Source organism: Triticum dicoccoides, chromosome 6A, assembly GCF_002162155.2.
Source record: "Triticum dicoccoides isolate Atlit2015 ecotype Zavitan chromosome 6A, WEW_v2.0, whole genome shotgun sequence".
In the NCBI taxonomy this organism is placed as follows: Eukaryota; Viridiplantae; Streptophyta; class Magnoliopsida; order Poales; family Poaceae; genus Triticum; species Triticum dicoccoides.
Genome location: NC_041390.1, coordinates 241,794,456 through 241,818,164, shown reverse-complemented (window position 1 = coordinate 241,818,164; position 23,709 = coordinate 241,794,456).

The window sequence follows — 23,709 nt, the reverse complement described above, 5'->3', positions numbered from 1 at the left end:
CTATTATCATGAACAAAGAAATATAATAATAACACTTTTATTATTGCCTCTAGGGCATATTTCCAACATTAAGAGCTATTAAGGATGCAAGGAAGACAAGTCTATGAACAAGAATTTCGTTCCCATGGCTTACTCTAGAAGTTTGCCATTTGGAACCCGGAGTTTGAATTACCATGGAAGTGGGCATGTCACACAATGTCATGTTATGCAATCGAGCATAGTTCTCGAATATGAATGAATGAGATGCTCCAGTATCGAAAAGAACAGATGCCGGATGGCAATTAACAAGGAGCGTACCAAGGACGACGTTAGGATCCTCATGAGCCTCCTCGGCTGAAACATAGTTGACATGGCCACGTGCAGTGGTGACCGGCTTGGCGTAGAATGTCTTTCCCGCTGGCTTACCACGGCCAACGGACTTTCCAGACTGATTGGGGTTGTTGTTCTGGGGACACTCTCGACTATAGTGACCCGGCTCTCCACACTTGAAAAATGTCACAACATTGGGGCGTGGAGCAGCATTAGCAGCGGGGCCACCATAGGGCTTGGGTGGTGCAAACTGCTGGTTGGGACGAGGCGCCTCAAAGGATGGCCTCGGAATGAACCTGGGTGGCAGTGCTGTGCTTGGAATCCACACCCGGCACTTCTGAGACCCAGAGCCGGATGAAGAGCCAAAATCACGAGAGTGCTTGCATGAAGCGTCATAATCAGACTGGCCTGTCTTAGCACTGATGGCTTTATTGACCAACTTCTGAAAGGAGGCGCACTCGTGCAGACGAAGATCACGGCGAAGCTCAGTGCTAAGGCCCTCGCAGAACCTTGCCTGCTTCTTAGCGTCGGTGGATACCTCTTCAGGAGCATATCGTGCCAAATTCCCAAATTCACGGCTATATGCATCCATAGTCAATCTTCCCTGGGTGAAATTGCAGAACTCTTCCCTCTTGCGATCCATGAGACCTTCCGGAATGTGATGCTCACGGAAAGCCTCACTGAATTCAGCCCAAGTAGTGATTTGTCCGACCGGGCACATAGCTTCAAAATTTCCCCACCAAAGGCTAGCAGGGCCTTCGAGGTGATATGCAGCATAAGTAACCTTATCAGCTTTGGCTACGTTGGCAGAACGTAGCTTGTGGGTGATGCTGCGAAGCCAGTCATCCGCGTCGAGGGGCTTGACGGAGTGGTTAAACTTTGGTGGGTACAGCTTGATAAAGTCATTGATTGACACCAAGTCATTTTGCTGATGGCGTGCAGTGTTCTGCTCAATCCTCTCTAGCAAGCGGTTAGTCTCATGCTTGTTTCTTTCCGCCTCTAGCATTACTTCGGCCAGAGAAGGCGGGTGAGGCCGATTTTCACCCCTAGCTGCACTGGCTTCCCCCTGCTCCGGGGCAGCAGGGTTGCTGCGGGTGTTGACCATCCTAGGAGAAAACAAGTCGACGGTTTAGATAAGGATGGCACAAACTTAGCAAGGAAGTGCAGAATGTAATGGATAACATGGAATGCTAAGATGTTCATTGCACGACATGGTAATATAGAAACTGCCATATATATACTATTGGTCATACACACCGTACATAGTTTAGTACAAGCCCATGCTAGAGTACAACTACGGTGAAAGACACTACATCTCATCGAAGGCATTCCAAGCTCCTATACATTATTTTCCTACACCTTCGGAGCGTGATACACACCAAGTCATATCCCACGGTCACGCAGGACTGTGGAGAATACAACTACTACAATACTAGTGAAACTACTACTAGCTCAGACGGCTCCGTAGTAATCCTCATAGAGGGCGCCACCAAAACCTGGAAGTGGAACTTGATCATCTAGGAACAGACAGTCCTGCGGAGCCTGCGAACCAAAGGGACTCGGGTGTGGCCTTGGTCCCACAGGTGGTGGCAGACGGGGACCACGAGGAGGGGTGATGCCTCCCACATCGCGCCACTCCATACAATCTGGCAATCCAGATTGTACAGGGCACAGATCCCTCAGATCCATGTATCCTGCCCATACCGCCGGTGCAAACCGAGTCAAAGTGGCCCAGTGATCAGCACGAGAGTTAAAAAGCTCCATATGCAAGGCCCGATTTTCACGGTCCTTATCCTCGAGCATCTCAGCAGTGTTGCGGAGTAATGACTCCGCGTGTGTGGGGTCAGCATAGATAGCCTAGAGATACCCTTGCGCTCCCGGAAGTGAAGCTGGCATATAATGGAAGTCGGTGTTCCGAAGCAGGCCAGTCCGGACTCGCATGATGGTCATCATGGAATAGGCAGCATCCTGCACAGCCATCTCAACAGTAACCCTGAGTCCATAGGAACAGTGAAGGGGCTCGGTGACTCCAGGATAAGAGGGATATATCCTGACAGTACAGAGGTATTGGCTCTGGTTGAAGTCTCTGAACTGCTCTTCGACAATGTATTCGGGATACCAATGGTAACCCGTCTCGATCATTACCCAGACTAACATAGCAGTATGACTGGGCACATCGAGGCACCGGGTCAGGCGAACCACTTGGTTTTGAGCACGAGTGGCCATCTGAAAGCACAACCACAATGCAAAGACATTAGAATTTCTAGGGAAAATTAGACAGCATAACAGCTGTAAATGCTCAGAAAAAGATTTGAGACATCCACAACAGTTTGCAATACCGCTCAACAACATCATATCAAGGTTCTGATTCAACTGGCAACATACTAAAAGTAGTAGAAACTGTACTTAGGCTTGTAACAACAATCCTATAAGCTACTACGGATTAGTAACACGTGAACCTGATAGAAGAAGAGAGCCTAGTCCTTAACCCATGTTGAATGAGAAGAGAATGACTCAGATCAGAGGGCATAAGGTAAAGGAGTAAAAGATCCTTACGTTCCCTCCCACAATCAATTCCCCTACATATAACTAAAGCATTTCTAGACTCGACATCGACCAGTTTGGCTCAACGAACCTATAGGCAGTCCGGCTCTGATGCCAACGCCGTCAGGACCCCTATTCCAAGTCACATCGATCTAGCCGGTAACACCTCATATCACATTGCGGCCTCACGCACAGTATCCCCACGGGTGTCACCTTACCATGGCCCGGGACCGTTTGCGTCTTTTCCTCACGTATATGATAGTGTCACTAGCATCCATATGACAGAGAATCCGGGTCAACATGGCTAGTCGTGAACCCAAAGCGGCACAAACCTATGGAGACAGGCATACGCGAATCATATCGAGCATGTCGGTCATCAGCTTGTGAATCCGGGCTGTAGCATTGGGCTAACAGGACTCCGGGGAACCCGGGCTGTAGCAGGTTAGGCAGGACTCCGGATGTCACCGCGTGACATTTCCCCGAAGAGACAGACATAGGAACAAAGTGAAACACATGCCGGCCAGTCAGGTGTCCTGAGCAGTAGTGCTAGGGTAGCAGGACTCCGGTGAACCGGGCTGTAGCGGACTACTATGGCTTGAGGAGCACTAGACTACATTTCCCCATAAGAAAGGCTGCCAAGGATAAACAACTAGATTGTCGGATCCCACACATACCAAGCATTTCAATCATACACACAATATGCTCGATATGTGCAAATACAACATGGCATCACAACAAAACTCTTTAACTTAAGTACTTGATTTAAAGGCTCCAGAGAGCCATACATAACATGTTCATACAGATAGGGGTCACATGACCCGACAATCAAGTCATACAAGCATACAAGCACATGCGGAAGAAAATAGTCTGAGTACAGACACTAGAAAGAAAGAAGGCTTCTTGAAGCCCGTCTATCTACATAGGGCCCTCCATGGCCAGGATCACCACCTGGGTGGCTAGTCACTCGTCGACATCAAGGTCTACATAAAACCCATCAGAGGGGGCGGTGTTGTCGTCTGAAAACAGTAATTAAGCAAACATGAGTACAAAGGTACTCAGCAAGTCTTACATCAGAACCTACTATACATGCTCGTTCTCAAGAAGGTGGTGGAGTTATTGCAGCAAGCCAGCTTTGACTCTTGGCTAAGCTATCCTACGAGACTCCACTAGTAAAATAGTTTTCACACACGAGTCCACTACTCACCAACACAATACTCCACCGGGGATCCTCCCTCGTCATCCTACGAGAGGGCCATCCTCGGTACTCACACTTATCTTGAGTCTTTTAGTAGAATACATTAACTTGTCTATGAACTGTATAGGCAACCAAGTAGTCCTTTACCGCGGACACGGCTATTCGAATAGTTTTATACCCTGCAGGGGTGTACTTCTTCATACACGCTTTCACCACTTACCACCGTTTACACGACATGTACTCGGCAACCTTCAAGCGGAAGCCCAACGAGGGTGTCGACCACGGCCTACCTAAACACTCAAGCCTCTAGTCCAGGTTTATCGCCTATCCAGGTTCCATCAGTAGGGAGTCCGGCCGAGGTTTCCACATACGGCCCCGAACAATGTGAACAGGGTTCCCGAGACACCAAACGGGTGACTCGGTACACTGTTCCATGGTGTATCTACCGCAACATAGCCCACCCCTAGGGTCAGCGCTACGCACGGCCGCCAACGCATAACCTACAAACACCAGAAACTAATTGCAACTCCTGGACAGAGTACTAGGGTGAATAAGAAGCCGAGAGGGTCCATTGGTTTCGGGCCCAATGTATGGTAGTAACTGAATCTCAAATCACACATACAGATCTTAGTTCTTATGGACGGCCTCAATGAAACAACCCACCATGTACTCCTACATGGCCTCTCATCGATACCTTTACCAAATTATGTTCAACACATCCCTCGCATTACCGACATAATCATTTCACTCTAGCCCATCACCCAGATGAACCATACCTGACACAACTCTAAGCATAGCAGGCATAGCAAGGTAGGAAACACATACATGGCTCAATCAACTCCTACACATGCTAGTGGGTTTCATCTAGTTATTGTGGCAACGACAGGTCATGCAGAGGATAAGGGTTCCACTACCGTAACACACAGCAGTTTGAATCGTGTTGTCTTAATGCAGTAAACAAGAGCAGACGCGAGAACATGGGTTTGTATTGGAATGATCAATGGGTTGCTTGCCTGATGTAGTGGTAGTAGGGTACTGCCCTTCAGACGGATACTCGGGGTTATCCTCGGAGGCAGAACCTACCACGAAAGACACACTGAACATAATCAACACATGACAATATGCAACAATATGATGCATGCTATGACATGTCAAAAATGAATGTGTCTTGGCCTAATGCAAGCTAAAAGAGAAAGGAATGAACTCATTTGAATCAAAGATTGAAATGTTAGTTCATTTAACATAGCCTTATTAGTGCATTATCTTATTTTTCTTAAACAACAAGGTTAACTTGTTTGTCATGCATGAAACCATTATAGATGGATAGATTGAATTTTTCTGATCATTTTTCATATATAATTTGTTTGATTTGGAGCTATGGTTGATTTTCTATGATTTTTTAGAAGTTTTGGCTATTTTCTAGAATTTCCTATTAAAGAATAAATCTAGAAAAGGATTTACTGCGTCAGCCTGACGTCAGTGTGACGTCAGCGGTCAACTGAGATGGTCCAGGTCAACCCTAACCTATGGGTCCCATCTGTCAGTGTCAACTAACTAACTAAATTTAGTTAGTGTTAAACTAATGCTAACCTAGTTTAATTAGTGGCCTCGGGCCCACAGGTGAGTGAGTCAGGGGAAAATCAAACTGGGGTCAACCCGGGTCAAACTCGCCGGAGTTGACTCGGGGCTCGTCGCCGGCAAGGCCAGGGACGGCAGAGGGGTGCGGGTTTCTTCCTCTGGCAACCAAATGGCCGGCGGAGGGCATCTAAGTGACGCGGGCACTCGTCCGCGTTGAGTGGTATGGGTGGTTGGGCCTGGGGTGGCCAGAGTCGTCGCTGGCGTCGACCTTGGCGGTCGCCGGGGCTCGGGTGAGGCAGGGGTCGTCGTTGTGACGGTCGTGGTGGCTCAAGCGGGGCACGTACGTGCTCTGCGCGGCGCGGGGAGGAAGCTTGGCACGATGGCCGGACCATTAGATGGTCAGAGACTCGTCGGCGGTGAGCACAGACAGTGGTGCGTGCGAGCGAACTCGAGGCGGCGCGTACGGTGCACGAGGGCTAGAACGGAGAGGGGGAGAAGGGTCAGTAGCTCACTGCGGTTGCAGGGGAGCGAACGGCGAGCTCGGGGAAGAGCTGGAGCGAGCGGGGCGGCGAGGGGGATCTCTGGCGACCGAGGTTGAAGACGAGCTCGGTGCAGCGTCCCCGGGGCGAGCGAGCGCTCGGGGATGGGTCGAGGCGAAGCAGTGGACGACGACATAACTTCTTGGCATGGCGAGGCAGCAAGTGGATGGCGGTGGCTGCGGTGGTGCTTGTCGGCGGCGACGGCTGCGCCCTGCTTCGGGGGAGAGAGCGAGAGAGGCGAGACAGGGGGGAGAGTGGAGCGGTCGAGGGGTCCAGGGGGTCGGCGTGGCACTCGTAGGCGCGTCCAAGGCGTCGGCGGAAGCAGGAGGTGGCCGGCGTGTGTCCGCGGGCGCCGGCCACGCGCCTCTTGTCCTCTTGGCGAGAGGAGGAGGATGACTGGCGCGAGCCAGTGGACTGGGCCGAACTGGTGGGCTAGGTGGGCTGCGCCAGGTAAGTCTCTGTTCTCTCTCTCTTTTTCTGTTTTTCATTTATTCTATTATTTCTGTAACTTCAGGTCTTTATTAAAAATGCCAGGGCATTTCCACAAATCATAAAATTAATCATGGCTACTTCTTAGAATATAGCCAACAACAAACATTTTAGTTTATGATTATTTGAGCATTTAAAATATTTTATAGCATTTAAATGTCCAAATGCAAATACTATAAGAATTAATCCAATGTCCTTAAGATGTCCTAGAAAAATGAGCACCATTTTTGTCAAAGGTTTTAACTCAAAACAAAAAGGGTGAGCTTTTTAGAAGGGCATTTCAGGTTCATTGAAAAAGTTTTTAGTAAACCCTAGTTGTTCCGGGGGGGTGCTAGGGGTTCTGTCATCCCCATTTCAAATTTAAAATAAATTTAAACATGATGCACATGTTCAACCAATCCTAATGCATGACTAACACAGGGATGTGACAAATCACCCCCACTCAAAAGAATCTCGTCTCGACATTTAGGATCCTCCGGGAAGAAGGTGGGGTACTCGAGTCGAAGACGATCCTCCCTTTCCCAAGTGGCTTCTTTCTCGGAATGGAGTGACCATTGAACCTTGAGAAACTTGGTATTATGGCGTCGAGTGGTACGCTCGGCTTGATCAAGGATACGAACGGGATATTCCCGATATGAGAGGTTATCCTGGAGATCAAGCGTTTCGTGGTCCACTCCACGGATAGGATCCACGAAGCAACGCCTGAGTTGAGAAACGTGGAAGACATCGTGAACTCTGGAAATATGCGAAGGTAGTTCCAATTGGTAGGCAACTTCTCCTCATTTGGCAAGAATGCGAAAGGGTCCAATGTAACGAGGAGCCAATTTGCCTTTGACACCGAAACGATGGGTTCCCTTTAACGGAGTAACCCGAAGGTAAGACTTCTCGCCGACTTCATAAGTCAAGAGCTTATGTTTATGATCATATTGACTCTTTTGACGTGATTGGGCTGTTTTCAATTTCTCACGAATAACGCGAACCTGCTCTTCTGCTTCCTGAATCATATCCGGGCCATAGAGTTGTCTTTCCCCGGTTTCTGACCAGTTAAGAGGCGTTCGACATTTTCGTCCATAGAGAACTTCGAAAGGAGCTTTGCCCAAACTAGCTTGATAACTATTGTTATAAGCAAACTCCGCGAATGGAAGGCATTTCTCCCAACCCATTCCGAATGAGATGACAGAAGCTTGGAGCATATCTTCCAGAATTTGATTGACTCGCTCTACTTGACCACTTGATTGCGGATGGAAGGCGGTGCTAAAAGAGAGACGAGTTCCCACAGTATTTTGGAAACTTTCCCAAAATCGAGAGGTGAAGAGACTCCCACGGTCTGAGTTAATTTCCAATGGGACACCATGAAGAGACACTATTTGGGAGATGTATAAATCAGCTAGCTGGCTAGCGGTGATACTCTCACGAACAGGTAGGAAATGGGCTACTTTGGAAAGACGGTCGATCATGACGAAGATGGCATTATTCCCTCTCTTGGTCCTGGGAAACCCAGTAATGAAATCCATACTGATTTTATCCCATTTCCACTCAGGAATAGCCAAAGGTTGAAGGGTGCCAGCAGGCCGTTGATGCTCTGCTTTAACATGACGACAAGCGTCGCAATTAGCAATGTATTGAGCGATTTCTCTCTTCATCCTAGTCCACCAAAACCTCTGGCGTAGATCTTGATACATTTTAGTACTAGCGGGATGAATGGTGAGAGGGGATTCATGAGCTTCCTTAAGGATTAGCCGCCTCAGGTTTCGTGCCTTGGGAACCACTAAGCGGTTTCCAAAGTATACGACACCTTGATCATCAACGGAGAAACAATTCGCGACTCCTTTCTTAATGTTTCTCCTAATATGGGAGATTCCTGGATCTACCTTCTGTGCCTTGATGGTCTGATCCGTAAGGGTAGGTTTCACCACCAGGGTGGATAGGAATCCTCGAGGAACAATGTGAAGATTGAGCTTACAAAATTCCTCGTGGAGAAGTGGTTGACTTTGTTGTAACATCAGGTTGTTACAATAAGATTTACGACTTAGCGCATCAGCCATGACATTGGCTTTGCCCGGGGTGTAAGTTATTCCTAAGTCGTAATCCAAGATCAACTCGACCCAACTTCTTTGACTGAGATTCAAATCCAGTTGGGTGAAGATATATTTCAAACTTTGGTGATCGGTGAAGATCTCGCAACGATTACCGAGGAGGTAATGTCGCCAAGTTTTGAGTGCATGGACTACATCTGCAAGCTCTAGATCATGTGTGGGATAGTTTTCCTCATGTGGGTGTAATTGCCGTGAAGCATAGGCAATTACCTGATGATCTTGCATGAGTATGCAACCTAGTCCTTGTCGCGAGGCGTCGCAATAGATAATAAAGTCCTTGGAGAAATCTGGTGGTACCAGTACGGGAGCAGATGTCAGGCGTCTTTTCAGTTCCTGAAAGCTGAACTCGCACTATGGGGTCCACTCGAACTTTTTATCTTTCTTGAGGAGTTCAGTTAGAGGCTTAGCAACCTTGGAGAAATTCTCGACGAAGCGGCGGCAATAGCTCGCTAAGCCAAGGAAGCTCCGAACTTGCTTGACCGTCTCAGGTGGAGTCCAATCAAGGACGGCTTGAACTCGCTCGAGATTGACAACAATACCCTTACCAGAGATTACATGGCCTAGATAGGTCACTTCTGGCAACCAAAATTTACACTTGGAGAATTTGGCATAAAGGTGATGCTCTCGAAGTTTCATCAACACCAGCCTTAGATGTTTGGCATGTTCCTCTTCATTCTTGGAGTAGATGAGTATGTCGTCGAGGTAAACTATGACGAATTTATCCAAATACTCCATGAAGACCGAGTTAATTAACCGAGAGAAGGTGGCTGGGGCATTGGTTAAACCGAAGGACATAACGGTGTACTCGTATTGGCCATAGCAAGTAACAAAGGCCGTTTTGGGAATTTCCCCGTTTCTGATTTTGATTTGATGGTAGCCCAACCTCAAATCCATCTTGGAAAAGACTAAGGATCCAGCAAGCTGATCATACAAATCGTTGATCCTGGGAAGCGGATACTTGTTCTTGATGGTGACCAAGTTGACAGGTCGGTAATCTACAACCATCCGATCCGTTCCATCCTTCTTCTTGACAAAGAGGACGGGGCAAGCCCAAGGAGAGGAACTAGGACGGATGAAACCCTTTTTCAAGGACTCATCGAGTTGGTTCTTAAGCTCGGCTAGTTCTAAGGGTGCCATCTTATAGGGTCTCCTAGAAATTGGAACGGTTCCTGGAACAAGGTCTATCACAAATTCGATATCCCTGTCAGGTGGAACACCTGGCAGTTCTTCTGGAAAGACATCCGGAAAGTCTCGGACTACCGGAATATCCTCAAGGTCTGGAAGGGTGTTGGCATTTAGGGAGTAAAGCTGGCGCTTGGCCACTCGAGTTAAGACATTGAATGTCTTGCCCGATGGGTGAGTAAGTTGAACGGTTGTAGTGGCACTATCAATCTTAGCATAATGAGCTGACATCCAGTCTATACCCAAGATGATGTTAATGTCTGAGGACTTAAGAGCTATTAAGGATGCAAGGAAGACAAGTCTATGAACAAGAATTTCGTTCCCATGGCTTACTCTAGAAGTTTGCCATTTGGAACCCGGAGTTTGAATTACCATGGAAGTGGGCATGTCACAGAATGTCGTGTTATGCAATCGAGCATAGTTCTCGGATATGAATGAATGAGATGCTCCAGTATCAAAAAGAACAGATGCCGGATGGCAATTAACAAGGAGCGTACCAAGGACGACGTTAGGATCCTCATGAGCCTCCTCAGCTGAAACATAGTTGACATGGCCACGTGTAGTGGTGACCGGCATGGCATAGAATGTCTTTCCCGCTGGCTTCCCACGGCCAACAGACTTTCCAAACTGACTGGGGTTGTTGTTCTGGGGACACTCTCGACTATAGTGACCCGGCTCTCCACACTTGAAACATGTCACAACATTGGGGAGTGGAGCAGCATTAGCAGTGGGGCCACCATAGGGCTTGGGCGGTGCAAACTGCTGGTTGGGATGAGGCACCTCAAAGGATGGCCTCGGAATGAACCTGGGTGGCAGTGCCGTGCTTGGAATCCACACCCGGCGCTTCCGAGACCCAGAGCCGGATGAAGAGCCAAAATCACGAAAGTGCTTGCGTGAAGCATCATAATCAGACTGGCCTGTCTCAGCACTGATGGCTTTATTGACCAACTTCTGAAAGGAGGTGCACTCATGCAGACGAAGATCATGGCGAAGCTCAGGACTAAGGCCCTTGCGGAACCTTGCCTGCTTCTTAGCGTCGGTGGATACCTCTTCAGGAGCATATCGTGCCAAATTCCCAAATTCACGGCTATATGCATCCACAGTCAGTCTTCCTTGGGTCAAATTGCCGAACTCTTCCCTCTTGCGATCCATGAGACCTTCCGGAATGTGATGCTCACAGAAAGCCTCACTGAATTCAGCCCAAGTAGTGATTTGTCCGACCGGGCGCATAGCTTCAAAATTTCCCCACCAAAGGCTAGCAGGGCCTTCGAGGTGATAGGCAACATAAGTAACCTTATTAGCTTCGGCTATGTTGGCAGAACGTAGCTTGTGGGTGATGTTGCGAAGCCAGTCATCCACGTCGAGGGGCTTGACAAAATGGTTAAACTTTGGTGGGTACAGCTTGATAAAGTCATGGATTGACACCAAGTCATTTCGCTGATGGCGTGCCGTGTTCTGCTCAATCCTCTCTAGCAAGCGGTTAGTCTCACACTTGTTTCTTTCCGCCTCCAACATCACTTCGGCCAGAGAAGGCGGGTGAGGCAGATTTTCACCCCTAGCTGCACTGGCTTCCCCCTGATCCGGGGCAGCAGGGTTGCTGCGGGTGTTGACCATCCTAGGAGAAAACAAGTCAATGGTTTAGATAAGGATGGCACAAACTTAGTAAGGAAGTGCAGAATGTAATGGATAACATGGAATGTTAAGATGTTCATTGCACGACATGGTAATATAGAAACTGCCATATATATACCATTGGTCATACACACCGTACATAGTTTAGTACAAGCCCAGGCTAGAGTACAACTACGGTGAAAGACATTACATCTCATTGAAGGCATTCCAAGCTCCTATACATTATTTTCCTACACCTTCGGAGCGTGATACACACCAAGTCATATCCCACGGTCACGGAGGACTGTGGAGAATACAACTACTACAATACTAGTGAAACTACTACTAGCTCAGACGGCTCCGTAGTAATCCTCATAGAAGTCGCCACCAAAACATGGAAGTGGAACATGATCATCTGGGAACAGACGGTCCGGCGGAGCCTGCGGACCAAAGGGACTCGGATGTGGCCTTGGTCCCACAGGTGGTGGTAGACGGGGACCACGAGGAGGGGTGATGCCTCCCACATCGCGCCACTCCATACAATCTGGAAATCCAGACCGTACAAGGTACAGATCCCTCAGATCCATGTATCATGCATGTACCGCCGGTGCAAACCGAGTCAAAGTGGCCCAGTGATCAGCACGAGAGTTAAAAAGCTCCATACGCAAGGCCCGATTTCCGCGGTCCTTATCCTCGAGCATCTCAGCAGTGGTGCGGAGTAGTGACTCCTCATGTGTGGGGTCAGCATAGATAGCCTGGAGATACCCTTGCGCTCCCAAAAGTGAAGCTGGCATATGACGGAAGTCGGTGTTCCGAAGCAGGCCAGTCCGGACTCGCAGGATGGTCATCATGGAATAGGCAGCATCCTGCACAGCCATCTCAATAGTAACCCCGAGTCCATAGGAACAGTGAAGGGGCTCAGTGGCTCCAGGATAAGAGGGATATATCCTGACGGTACAGAGGTACTCACTTTGGTTGAAGTCTCTGAACTGCTCTTCGACAATGTATTCGGGATACCAATGGTAACACGTCTCGATCATTACCCAGACTAACATAGCAGTATGACCGGGCACATCGAGGCACCGGGTCAGGCGAACCACTTGGTTTGAGCACGAGTGGCAATCTGAAAGCACAACCACAATGCAAAGACATTAGAATTTCGAGGGAAAATTGGACAGCATAACAGTTGTAAATGCTCAGCAAAAGATTTGAGACATCCACAACAGTTTGCAATACCGCTCAACAACATCATATCAAGGTTCTGATTCAACTGGCAACATACTAAAAGTAGTAGAAACTGTATTGAGGCTTGTAACAACAATCCTATAAGCTACTACGGATTAGTAACACGTGAACCTGATAGAAGAAGGGAGCCTAGTCCTTAACCCACGTTGAATGAGAAGAGAATGACTCAGATCAGAGGGCATAAGGTAAAGGAGTAAAAGATCCTTACGTTCCCTCCCACAATCAATTCCCCTACATATAACTAAAGCATTTCTAGACTCGACATCGACCAGTTTGGCTCAACGAACCTACAGGCAGTCCGACTCTGATGCCAACGCCGTCAGGACCCCGATTCCAAGTCACATCGATCTAGCCGGTAACACCTCATATCACATTGCGGCCTCACGCACGGTATCCCCACGGGTGTCGCCTTACCATGGCCCGGAACCATTTGCTCCTTTTGGCTCACGTATATGATAGTGTCGCTAGCATCCATATGACAGAGAACCCGGGTCGACATGGCTAGTCGTGAACCCAAAGCGGCACAGACCTATGGAGACAGGCATACGCGAATCATATCGAGCATGTCGGTCATCAGCGTGTGAATCCGAGTTGTAGCACTGGGCTAACAGGACTCCGGGGAACCCGGGCTGTAGCAGGCTAGGCAGGACTCGGATGTCACCGCGTGACATTTCCCCTAAGGGACAGACATAGGAACAAAGTGAAACACATGCCGGCCAGTCAAGTGTCCTAAGCAGTAGTGCTAGGGTAGCAGGACTTTGGTGAACCGGGCTGTAGCGGACTACTATGGCTCGAGGAGCACTAGACTACATTTCCCCATAAGAAAGGCTGCCAAGGATAAACAACTAGATTGTCGGATCCCACACATACCAAGCATTTCAATCATACACACAATATGCTCAATATGTGCAAATACAACATGGCATCACAACAAAACTCTACAACTCAAGTACTTGATTTTAAGGCTCCAGAGAGCCATACATAACATGTTCATGCAGATAGGGGTCACATGACCCAACAGTCAAGTCATACAAGCATACAAGCACATGCGGAAGAAAATAGTCTGAGTATAGACACTAGAAAGAAAGAAGGCTTCTCGAAGCCTGTCTATCTACATAGGGCCCTCCATGGCCAGGATCACCACCTGGGTGGCTAGTCACTCGTCGACATCAAGGTCTACATAAAACCCATCGGAGGGGACGGTGTTGTCGTCTGAAAATAGTAATTAAGCAAACATGAGTACAAAGGTACTCAGCAAGTCTTACATTAGAACCTACTATACATGCTCGTTCTCAAGAAGGTGGTGGAGTTATTGCAGCAAGCCAGCTTTGACTCTTGGCTAAGCTATCCTACGGGACTCCACTAGTAAAATAGTTTTCACACACGAGTCCACTACTCACCAACACAATACTCCACCGGGGATCCTCCCTCGTCATCCTACGAGAGGGCCATCCTCGGTACTCACACTTATCTTGAGTCTTTTAGTAGTATCCATTAACTTGTCTATGAACTGTATAGGCAACCAAGTAGTCCTTTACCGCGGACGCGGCTATTCGAATAGTTTTATACCCTGCAGGGGTGTACTTCTTCATACACGCTTTCACCACTTACCGCCGTTTACACGACATGTACTCGGCAACCTTCAAGCGGAAGCCCAACGAGGATGTCGGCCACGGCCTACCTAAACACTCAAGCCTCTAGTCCAGGTTTATCGCCTATCCAGGTTCCATCCGCAGGGAGTCCGGCCGAGGTTTCCACATACGGCCCCGAACGATGTGAACAGGGTTCCCGAGACACCAAACGGGTGACTCGGTACACCGTGCCACGGTATATCTACCGCAACATAGCCCACCCCTAGGGTCAGCGCTACGCACGACTGCCAACACATAACCTACAAACACCAGAAACTAATTGCAACTCCTGGACAGAGTACTAGGGTGAATAAGAAGCTGAGAGGGTCCATTGGTTTCGGGCCCAATGTATGGTAGTAACTGAATCTCAAATCACACATACAGATCTCAGTTCTTATGGACGGCCTCAATGAAACAACCCACCATGTACTCCTACATGGCCTCTCATCGATACCTTTACCAAATCATGTTCAACACATCCCTCACATTACCGACATAATCATTTCACTCTAGCCCATCACCCAGATGAACCAGACCTGACACAACTCTAAGCATAGAAGGCATAGCAAGGTAGGAAACACATACATGGCTCAATCAACTCCTACACATGCTAGTGGGTTTCATCTAGGTACTGTGGCAATGACAGGTCATGCAGAGGATAAGGGTTCAACTACCATAACACACAGCAGTTTGAATCGTGTTGTCTTAATGCAGTAAACAAGAGCAGAAGCGAGAACATGGGTTTGTATCGGAATGATCAATGGGTTGCTTGCGTGATGTAGTGGTAGTAGGGTACTGCCCTTCAGACGGATACTCAGGGTTATCCTCGGAGGCAGAACCTACCACGAAAGACACACCCGGCGCTTTTGAGACCCAGAGCCGGATGAAGAGCCAAAATCATGAGAGTGCTTGCGTGAAGCGTCATAATCAGACTGGCCTGTCTTAGCGCTGATGGCTTTATTGATCACCTTCTGAAAGGAGGTGCACTCGTGCAGACGAAGATCACGGTGAAGCTCAGGGCTAAGGCCCTTGCGGAACCTTGCCTGCTTCTTAGCGTCGGTGGATACCTCTTCAGGAGCATATCGTGCCAAATTCCCAAATTCACGGCTATATGCATCCACAGTCAGTCTTCCTTGGCTGAAATTGCAGAACTCTTCCCTCTTGCGATCCATGAGACCTTCCGGAATGTGATGCGCACGGAAAGCCTCACTGAATTCAGCCCAAGTAGTGATTTGTCCGACCGGGCGCATAGCTTCAAAATTTTCCCACCAAAGGCTAGCAGGGCCTTCGAGGTGATAGGCACCATATGTAACCTTATCAACTTCGGCTACATTGGCAGAACTAAGCTTTTGGGTGATGCTACGAAGCCAGTCATCCGCGTCGAGGGGCTCGACGGAATGGTTAAACTTTGGTGGGTACAACTTGATAAAGTCATTGATTGACACCAAGTCATTTCGCTGATGGCGTGCAGTGTTCTGCTCAATCCGCTCTAGCAAGTGGTTAGTCTCACGCTTGTTTCTTTCCGCCTCCAGCATCACTTCGGCCAGAGAAGGCGGGTGAGGCAGATTTTCACCCCTAGCTGCACTGGCTTCCCCCTGCTCCGGGGCAGCAGGGTTGCTGCGGCTGTTGACCATCCTAGGAGAAAACAAGTCAACGATTTAGATAAGGATGGCACAAACTTAGCAAGGAAGTGCAGAATGTAATGGATAACATGGAATGCTAAGATGTTCATTGCACGACATGGTAATATAGAAACTGCCATATATATACCATTGGTCATACACACCATACATAGTTTAGTACAAGCCCAGGCTAGAGTACAACTACAGTGAAAGACATTATATCTCATCGAAGGCATTCCAAGCTCTTATACATTATTTTCCTACACCTTCGGAGCGTGATACACACCAAGTCGTATCCCACGGTCACGCAGGACTGTGGAGAATACAACTACTACAATACTAGTGAAACTACTACTAGCTTAGATGGCTCCGTAGTAATCCTCATAGAAGTCACCACCAAAACCTGGAAGTGGAACATGATCATCTGGGAACATACAGTCCTGCGGAGCCTGTGGACCAAAGGGACTCGGATGTGGCCTTGGTCCCATAGGTGGTAGCAGACGGGGACCACGAGGAGGGGTGATGCCTCCCACATCGCGCCACTCCATACAATCTGGCAATCCAGACCGTACAGGGTACAGATCCCTCAGATCCATGTATCCTGCCTGTACCGTCGGTGCAAACCGAGTCAAAGTGGCCCAGTGATCAGCACGAGAGTTAAAAAGCTCCATACGCAAGGCCCGATTTTCGCGGCCCTTATCCTCGAGCATCTCGGCTATGGTGCGTAGTAGTGACTCCTCATGTGTGGGGTCAGCATAGATAGCCTGGAGATACCCTTGCGCTCCAGGAAGTGAAGCTGGCATATAATGAAAGTCGGTGTTCCGAAGCAGGCCAGTCCGGACATGCATGATGGTCATCATGGAATAGGCAGCATCCTCCACAGCCATCTCAACAGTAACCCCGAGTCCATAGGAACAGTGAAGGGGCTCAGTGGCTCCAGGATAAGAGGGATATATCCTGACGGTACAGAGGTACTGGCTCTGGTTGAAGTCTCTGAACTGCTCTTCGGCAGTGTATTCGGGCTACCAACGGTAACCCGTCTCGATCATTACCCGGACTAACATAGCAGTATGACCGGGCACATTGAGGCACCGGGTCAGGCGAACCACTTGGTTTTGAGCACGAGTGGCCATCTGAAAGCACAACCACAATGCAAAGACATTAGAATTTCTATGGAAAATTAGACAACATAACAGCTGTAAATGCTCAGAAAAAGATTTGAGACATCCACAACAGTTTGCAATACCACTGAACAACATCATATCAAAGTTCTGATTCGACTGGCAACATACTAAAAGTAGTAGAAACTATACTGAGGCTTGTAACAACAATCCTATAAGCAACTACGGATTAGTAACACGTGAACCTGATAGAAGAAGAGAGCCTAGTCCTTAACCCACATTGAATGAGAAGGGAATGACTCAGATCAGAGGGCATAAGGTAAAGGAATAAAAGATCCTTACATTCCCTCCCACAATCAATTCCCCTACATATAACTAAAGCATTTCTAGACTCGACATCGACCAGTTTGGCACAGATCAGAGGGCTCTGATGCCAACGCCGTCAGGACCCCGATTCCAAGTCACATCGATCTAGCCGGTAACACCTCATATCACATTGCGGCCTCACGCACGTTATCCCCACGGGGTGTCGCCTTACCATGTCCCGGGACCGTTTGCGCCTTTTGGCTCACGTATATGATAGTGTCGCTAGCATCCATATGACAGAGAACCCGGGCCGAAATGGCTTGTCGTGAACCCAAAGCGGCACAGACCTATGAAGACAGGCATACGCAAATCATATCGAGCATGTCGGTCATCAGCGTGTGAATCCGGGCTGTAGCACTGGGCTAACAGGACTCCGGCGAACCCGGGCTGTTGCAGGCTAGGCAGGACTCCGAATGTCACTGCGTGACATTTCCCCGAAGGGACAGACATAGGAACGAAGTGAAACACATGCCGGCCAGTCAAGTGTCCTGAGCAGTAGTGCTGGGCTAGCAGGACTCCGGTGAACCGGGCTATAGCGGACTACTATGGCTCGAGGAGCACTAGACTACATTTCCCCATAAGAAAGGCTGCCAAGGATAAACAACTAGATTGTCGGATCCCACACATACCAAGCATTTCAATCATACACACAATATGCTCGATATGTGCAAATACAACATGGCATCACAACAAAACTCTACAACTCAAGTACTTGATTTAAAGGCTCCAGAGAGCCATACATAACATGTTCATACAGATAGGGGTCACATGACCCGACAGTCAAGTCATACAAGCATACAAGCACATGCGGAAGCAAATAGTCTGAGTATACACACTAGAAAGAAAGAAGGCTTCTCGAAGCCTGTCTATCTACATAGGGCCCTCCATGGCCAGGATCACCACCTGGGTGGCTAGTCACTCGTTGATATCAAGGTCTACATAAAACCCACCGGAGGGGGCGGTGTTGTCGTCTGAAAACAGTAATTAAGCAAACATGAGTACAAAGGTACTCAGCAAGTCTTACATCAGAACCTACTATACATGCTCGTTCTCAAGAAGGTGGTGGAGTTATTGCAGCAAGCCAGCTTTGACTCTTGCAAAGCTATCCTACGAGACTCCACTAGTAAAATAGTTTTCGCACACGACTCCACTACTTACCAACACAATACTCCATCGGGGATCCTCCCTCGTCATCCTACGAGAGGGCCATCCTCGGTACTCACACTTATCTTGAGTCTTTTAGTAGTATCCATTAACTTGTCTATGAACTATATAGGCAACCAAGTAGTCCTTTACCGCGGACACGGCTATTCGAATAGTTTTATACCCTGCAGGGGTGTACTTCTTCATACACGCTTTCACCACTTATCGCCGTTTACACAACATGTACTCGGCAACCTTCAAGCGGAAGCCCAACGAGGGTGTCGGCCACGGCCTACCTAAACACTCAAGCCTCTAGTCCAGGTTTATCACCTATCCAGGTTCCATCCGCAGGGAGTCCGGCCGAGGTTTCCACATACGGCCCCGAACGATGTGAACAGGGTTCCCGAGACACCAAACGGGTGACTCGGTACACCGTGCCACGGTGTATCTACTGCAATATAGCCCACCCCTAGGGTCAGCGCTACACACGGCCGCCAACACATAACCTACAAACACCAGAAACTAACTGCAACTCCTGGATAGAGTACTATGGTGAATAAGAAGCCGAGAGGGTCCATTGGTTTCGGGCCCAATGTATGGTAGTAATTGAATCTCAAATCACACATAGAGATCTCAGTTCTTATGGACGGCCTCAATGAAGCAACCCACCATATACTCCTACATGGCCTCTCATCGATACCTTTACCAAATCATGTTCAACACGTCCCTCACATTACCGACATAATCATTTCACTCTAGCCCATCACCCATATGAACCAGACCTAACACAACTCTAAGCATAGCAGGCATAGCAAGGTAGGAAACACATACATGGATCAATCAACTCCTACAGATGCTAGTGGGTTTCATCTAGTTACTGTGGCAATGACAGGTCATGCAGAGGATAAGGGTTCAACTACCGTAACACACATCAGTTTGAATCGCGTTGTCTTAATGCAGTAAACATGAGCAGAATCAAGAACATGGGTTTGTATCGGAATGATCAATGGGTTGCTTGCCTGATGTAGTGGTAGTAGGGTACTGCCCTTCAGACGGATACTCGGGGTTATCCTCGGAGGCAGAACCTACCACGAAAGACACACATAATCAACACATGACAATATGCAACAATATGATGCATGCTATGACATGGCAAAAATGAATGTGTCTTGGCCTAATGCAAGCTAAAACAGAAAGGAATGAACTCATTTGAATCAAAGATTCAAATGTTAGTTCATTTAACATAGCCTTATTAGTGCATTATCTTATTTTTCTTAAACAGCAAGGTTAACTTGTTTTGTCATGCATTAAACCATTACAAATGGATAGATTGAATTTTTCTGATCATTTTTCATATATAATTTGTTCGATTTGCAGCGCAAAGCCGCCGAACACAAAGATCTGTCCGGGGAGGAAAGTCTCACCCTGGACTGCATCGCTATCAATGATAGTAGGAGCCATCAAGCCTAACGGCGACGACAAAGAGGAACTCTCAATGAAAGCACCAATGTCAGTGTCAAAACCGGCGGATCTCGGGTAGGGGGTCCCGAACTGTGCGTCTAAGGCGGATGGTAACAGGAGGCAGGGAACATGATGTTTTACCCAGGTTCGGGCCCTCTTGATGGAGGTAAAACCCTACGTCCTGCTTGATTTATATTGATGATATGGGTAGTACAGGAGTAGATCTACCACGAGATCAGAGAGGCTAAACCTTAGAAGCTAGCCTATGGTATGATTGTATGTTATTGTTCTGTCCTACGTACTAAAACCCTCCGGTTTATATAGACACCGGAGAGGGTTAGGGTTACACAAGGTCGGTTACAAAGGAGGATATATCCATATCCGTACTGCCTAGCTTGCCTTCCACGCCAAGTAGAGTCCCATCCGTACACGAGACGAAGTCTTCAATCTTGTATCTTCATAGTCCAACAGTCCGGCCAAAGGATATAATCCGGCTATCTGGAGACCCCCTAATCCAGGACTCCCTCAGTGACCCACGATCCTATTCGATTGTGCATTTGCATTCAAATGCAATTTTTTTAATAATGCACAAATTTACGGGGATCTCTTGCTTATCACATACTTCTCAAAGCGACGATGTATTTCATTCATTTAATCATTTGTCGAAGCTTTGATCTATATGTTGTCATCAACTACCAAAAAGGGGGACACTGAAAGTGCAACTAATCCCCGGGTGGTTTTGGTAATTCATAACAACATATATCTCATTGAACTAATGTCTACTCAAGATAAATATTTCAGCATATTCAATTTTTGCATGGCATGGACTAGAGATGTGGACCCCTCAAAATGCTAAGGACAAGGATTGGCCAAAGCTCAATACTCTACATTTTTGTTTAAGTGATCCGAGATCACATTGACTCCATAGGAAAGCCAATACTATTAAAAGAGGGTGAGGTGTTGCTTAATGATCTATTTTCTCAAGTTCTTAGTGATATTGCTCCAATACCCTAAGCCACTTTCTCTACCAAATATGTCCAAACGCTAAATCCCAACTTGGCCCCATCGAAATTTCCCATCCAGATCCACTGAGTTCATCTGGACTTAGCCACTGCCAAAACCCGAACAATTCGGTTCCACCGATATGGATCTCGGTCCCACCGAAATGGCCTTGCCAGCTCTCTATGATTTGTTGCAATCACTTTGATCTCACCGAGATGTTGCAATAAATCTTACCGACATGGCTTAACTGATTCTCTGTTGCCTTATTGCTTCACCACGGTTCCACCAAGATGATGCAATCGGGGCCACCTAGATGAGGTTTGCCCTAAGCCCTTGCACATCGGTCCCACCGAGTTGTTCCCGCCAGTCCCATCGAGGTTCCTAATGTTCATATTTTCACACATATCGGTGCCACCGAGATGGGTCAAAAGTGTGTAACAGTTGGATTTTGCGTGGAGGCTATATATACCCCTCCACCCCTTCTTCCTCAATGAGGAGAGCCATCGAAACGTGCCTACACTTCAACCATTCATCTTGTGAGAGAGAATCACCTACTCATGGGTTGAGATCAAGAGTTTCAATTCCTACCATTTTAACCTTGATTTCTAGCTTTTCCCAAGTTGCTTTCCACTCAAATCCTTCTTCCACCACAGACAAATCTGTGAGAGAGAGTTGAGTGTTGGGGAGACTATCATTTGGAGCACAAGAACAAGGAGTTCATCATCAACAGAATGTTTATTACCTTTTGGAGAGTGGTGTCTCCTAGATTGGTTAGGTGTCGCTTGGGAGCCTCCGACATGATGTGGAGTTGAACCAAGAAGTTTGTAAGGGCAAGGAGATCTCCTACTATGTGAGGAACTACCCGAGTGAGGCAAGTCCTTCGTGGGCGATGGCTATGGTGGAATAGACAAGGTTGCTTCTTCATGGACCCTTTGTGGGTGGAGCCCTCCGTGGACTCACGCAGCCATTACCCTTTGTTGGTTGAAGTCTCCATCGATGTGGATGTATGATAGCACCACCTATCGGAACCACACAAAAAATCTTTGTGTCTCCTTTGCATTTGCCTTCTCCAAATCCTTCCCTTTACCTTCATATGCAATGTTTTACATTCCACTTCTATACTCTTAGAATTGCATGTGTAGGTTGATTGCTTGACTTGTCATAATTGCTAAAATCTACCTACAACTAATATTGGCAAAAGGAAAGATTTTTATTTGGTCAAGTTGTCTAATCACCCCCCTCCCCTCTAGACACACTTTTGATCCTACAGCAACCAAGATCGCACACCATGCAAAAAAACAAGATTGCACATGGTCCTAAAAGAATATGTGTGTATGATAATAAGGAAAAGCGGCGGAACCGCCGATTTTTGCATCGCTCAATATGGGTAGTTTGTTTTTAGATTTGTAGCTAGTTGGTCGCCTTGAGCTTGCGTAGTCGTAAACTACCCGATTTGAGCTTGCGTAGTCGTAAACAACCCGCCTTGAGCTTGCGCGGTCATGGTGATTTTACAGCGCACTAGCATCGCACACGGTTAAGCTAGTACCTCCACCCTTGCTCGCCCTTACACAAATCGTGGTGATTTTATAGTGCACTAGCACCGCACACAGTTAAGCCAGTACCTCCACCCTTGCTCGTGCTTCCGTAGTCGTGGTGATTTTATAGAGCACTAGCATCGCACACGGTTATGCCAATGCACCCATGTCTATTGCGCGTCATCGGAGTCTTCATATAGAGCACCATTTGGGAGCAAAAAAACCCGAGGGTCAGAAGACAACCACACCAGCATGTGGCCCAAATATATATGAATGACAAGGGTGGTGTGTGATGTTCAAATTCCCAATGCACAACTTTGACAACAGTTCGGCGCGTCATCGAAGATCGGTGAAAGGGCCAGAATTCAACAACCACCTTGAAGTGTCCAAATATATGTAGGAATAAAGGGTGCGATGTTTAAATACACAATGCACAACTTTGGTGGCACCTGCCTCATAAACCAGAAAGCCCCCTTGGATATATCTACAATGATAGTCTAATAAGGTTGTAGCTAGCTTGGGTGCTTGCCCCACCCCCACTTTGTGTCGGCGGGATGCATGCACGCACTCATACTTTGGTCATACATGCATGTCACCATGACCTACCATAAGACAGACCAGTGAATCTATTACTTGGTCAAATGACCACTGTTGTTGTCGATAAAATTGGATAGAATACGCCGCTTGGGCCAATAGATTAGACTATCATCAGAAACCGCATGAGAGGGGCCACAAAACCAGCATCGCCTGCATGCGGCCCAAAAATGATGTACGTTGTGAGGGGTGATGTGTTTTACATATCAAATAATGTAAAATATAGATGTGGCGCCTGCCTCTCGATACAGACAACCCCCATGAAAGTCAAGTAATTAAGGACGACATACGTAGGTTACGATGTTGGTCCATCCCACCAATTTGAGCGTGTGGGAGGGAATCCTGATAACGCATGAGCTTGAACATGTCATCGTGACCCGCCCTAACATGGACTAGGAGGAATCCATTCATGGCAAAAAAACCTCATTATCGGTCAAAGGCATGAT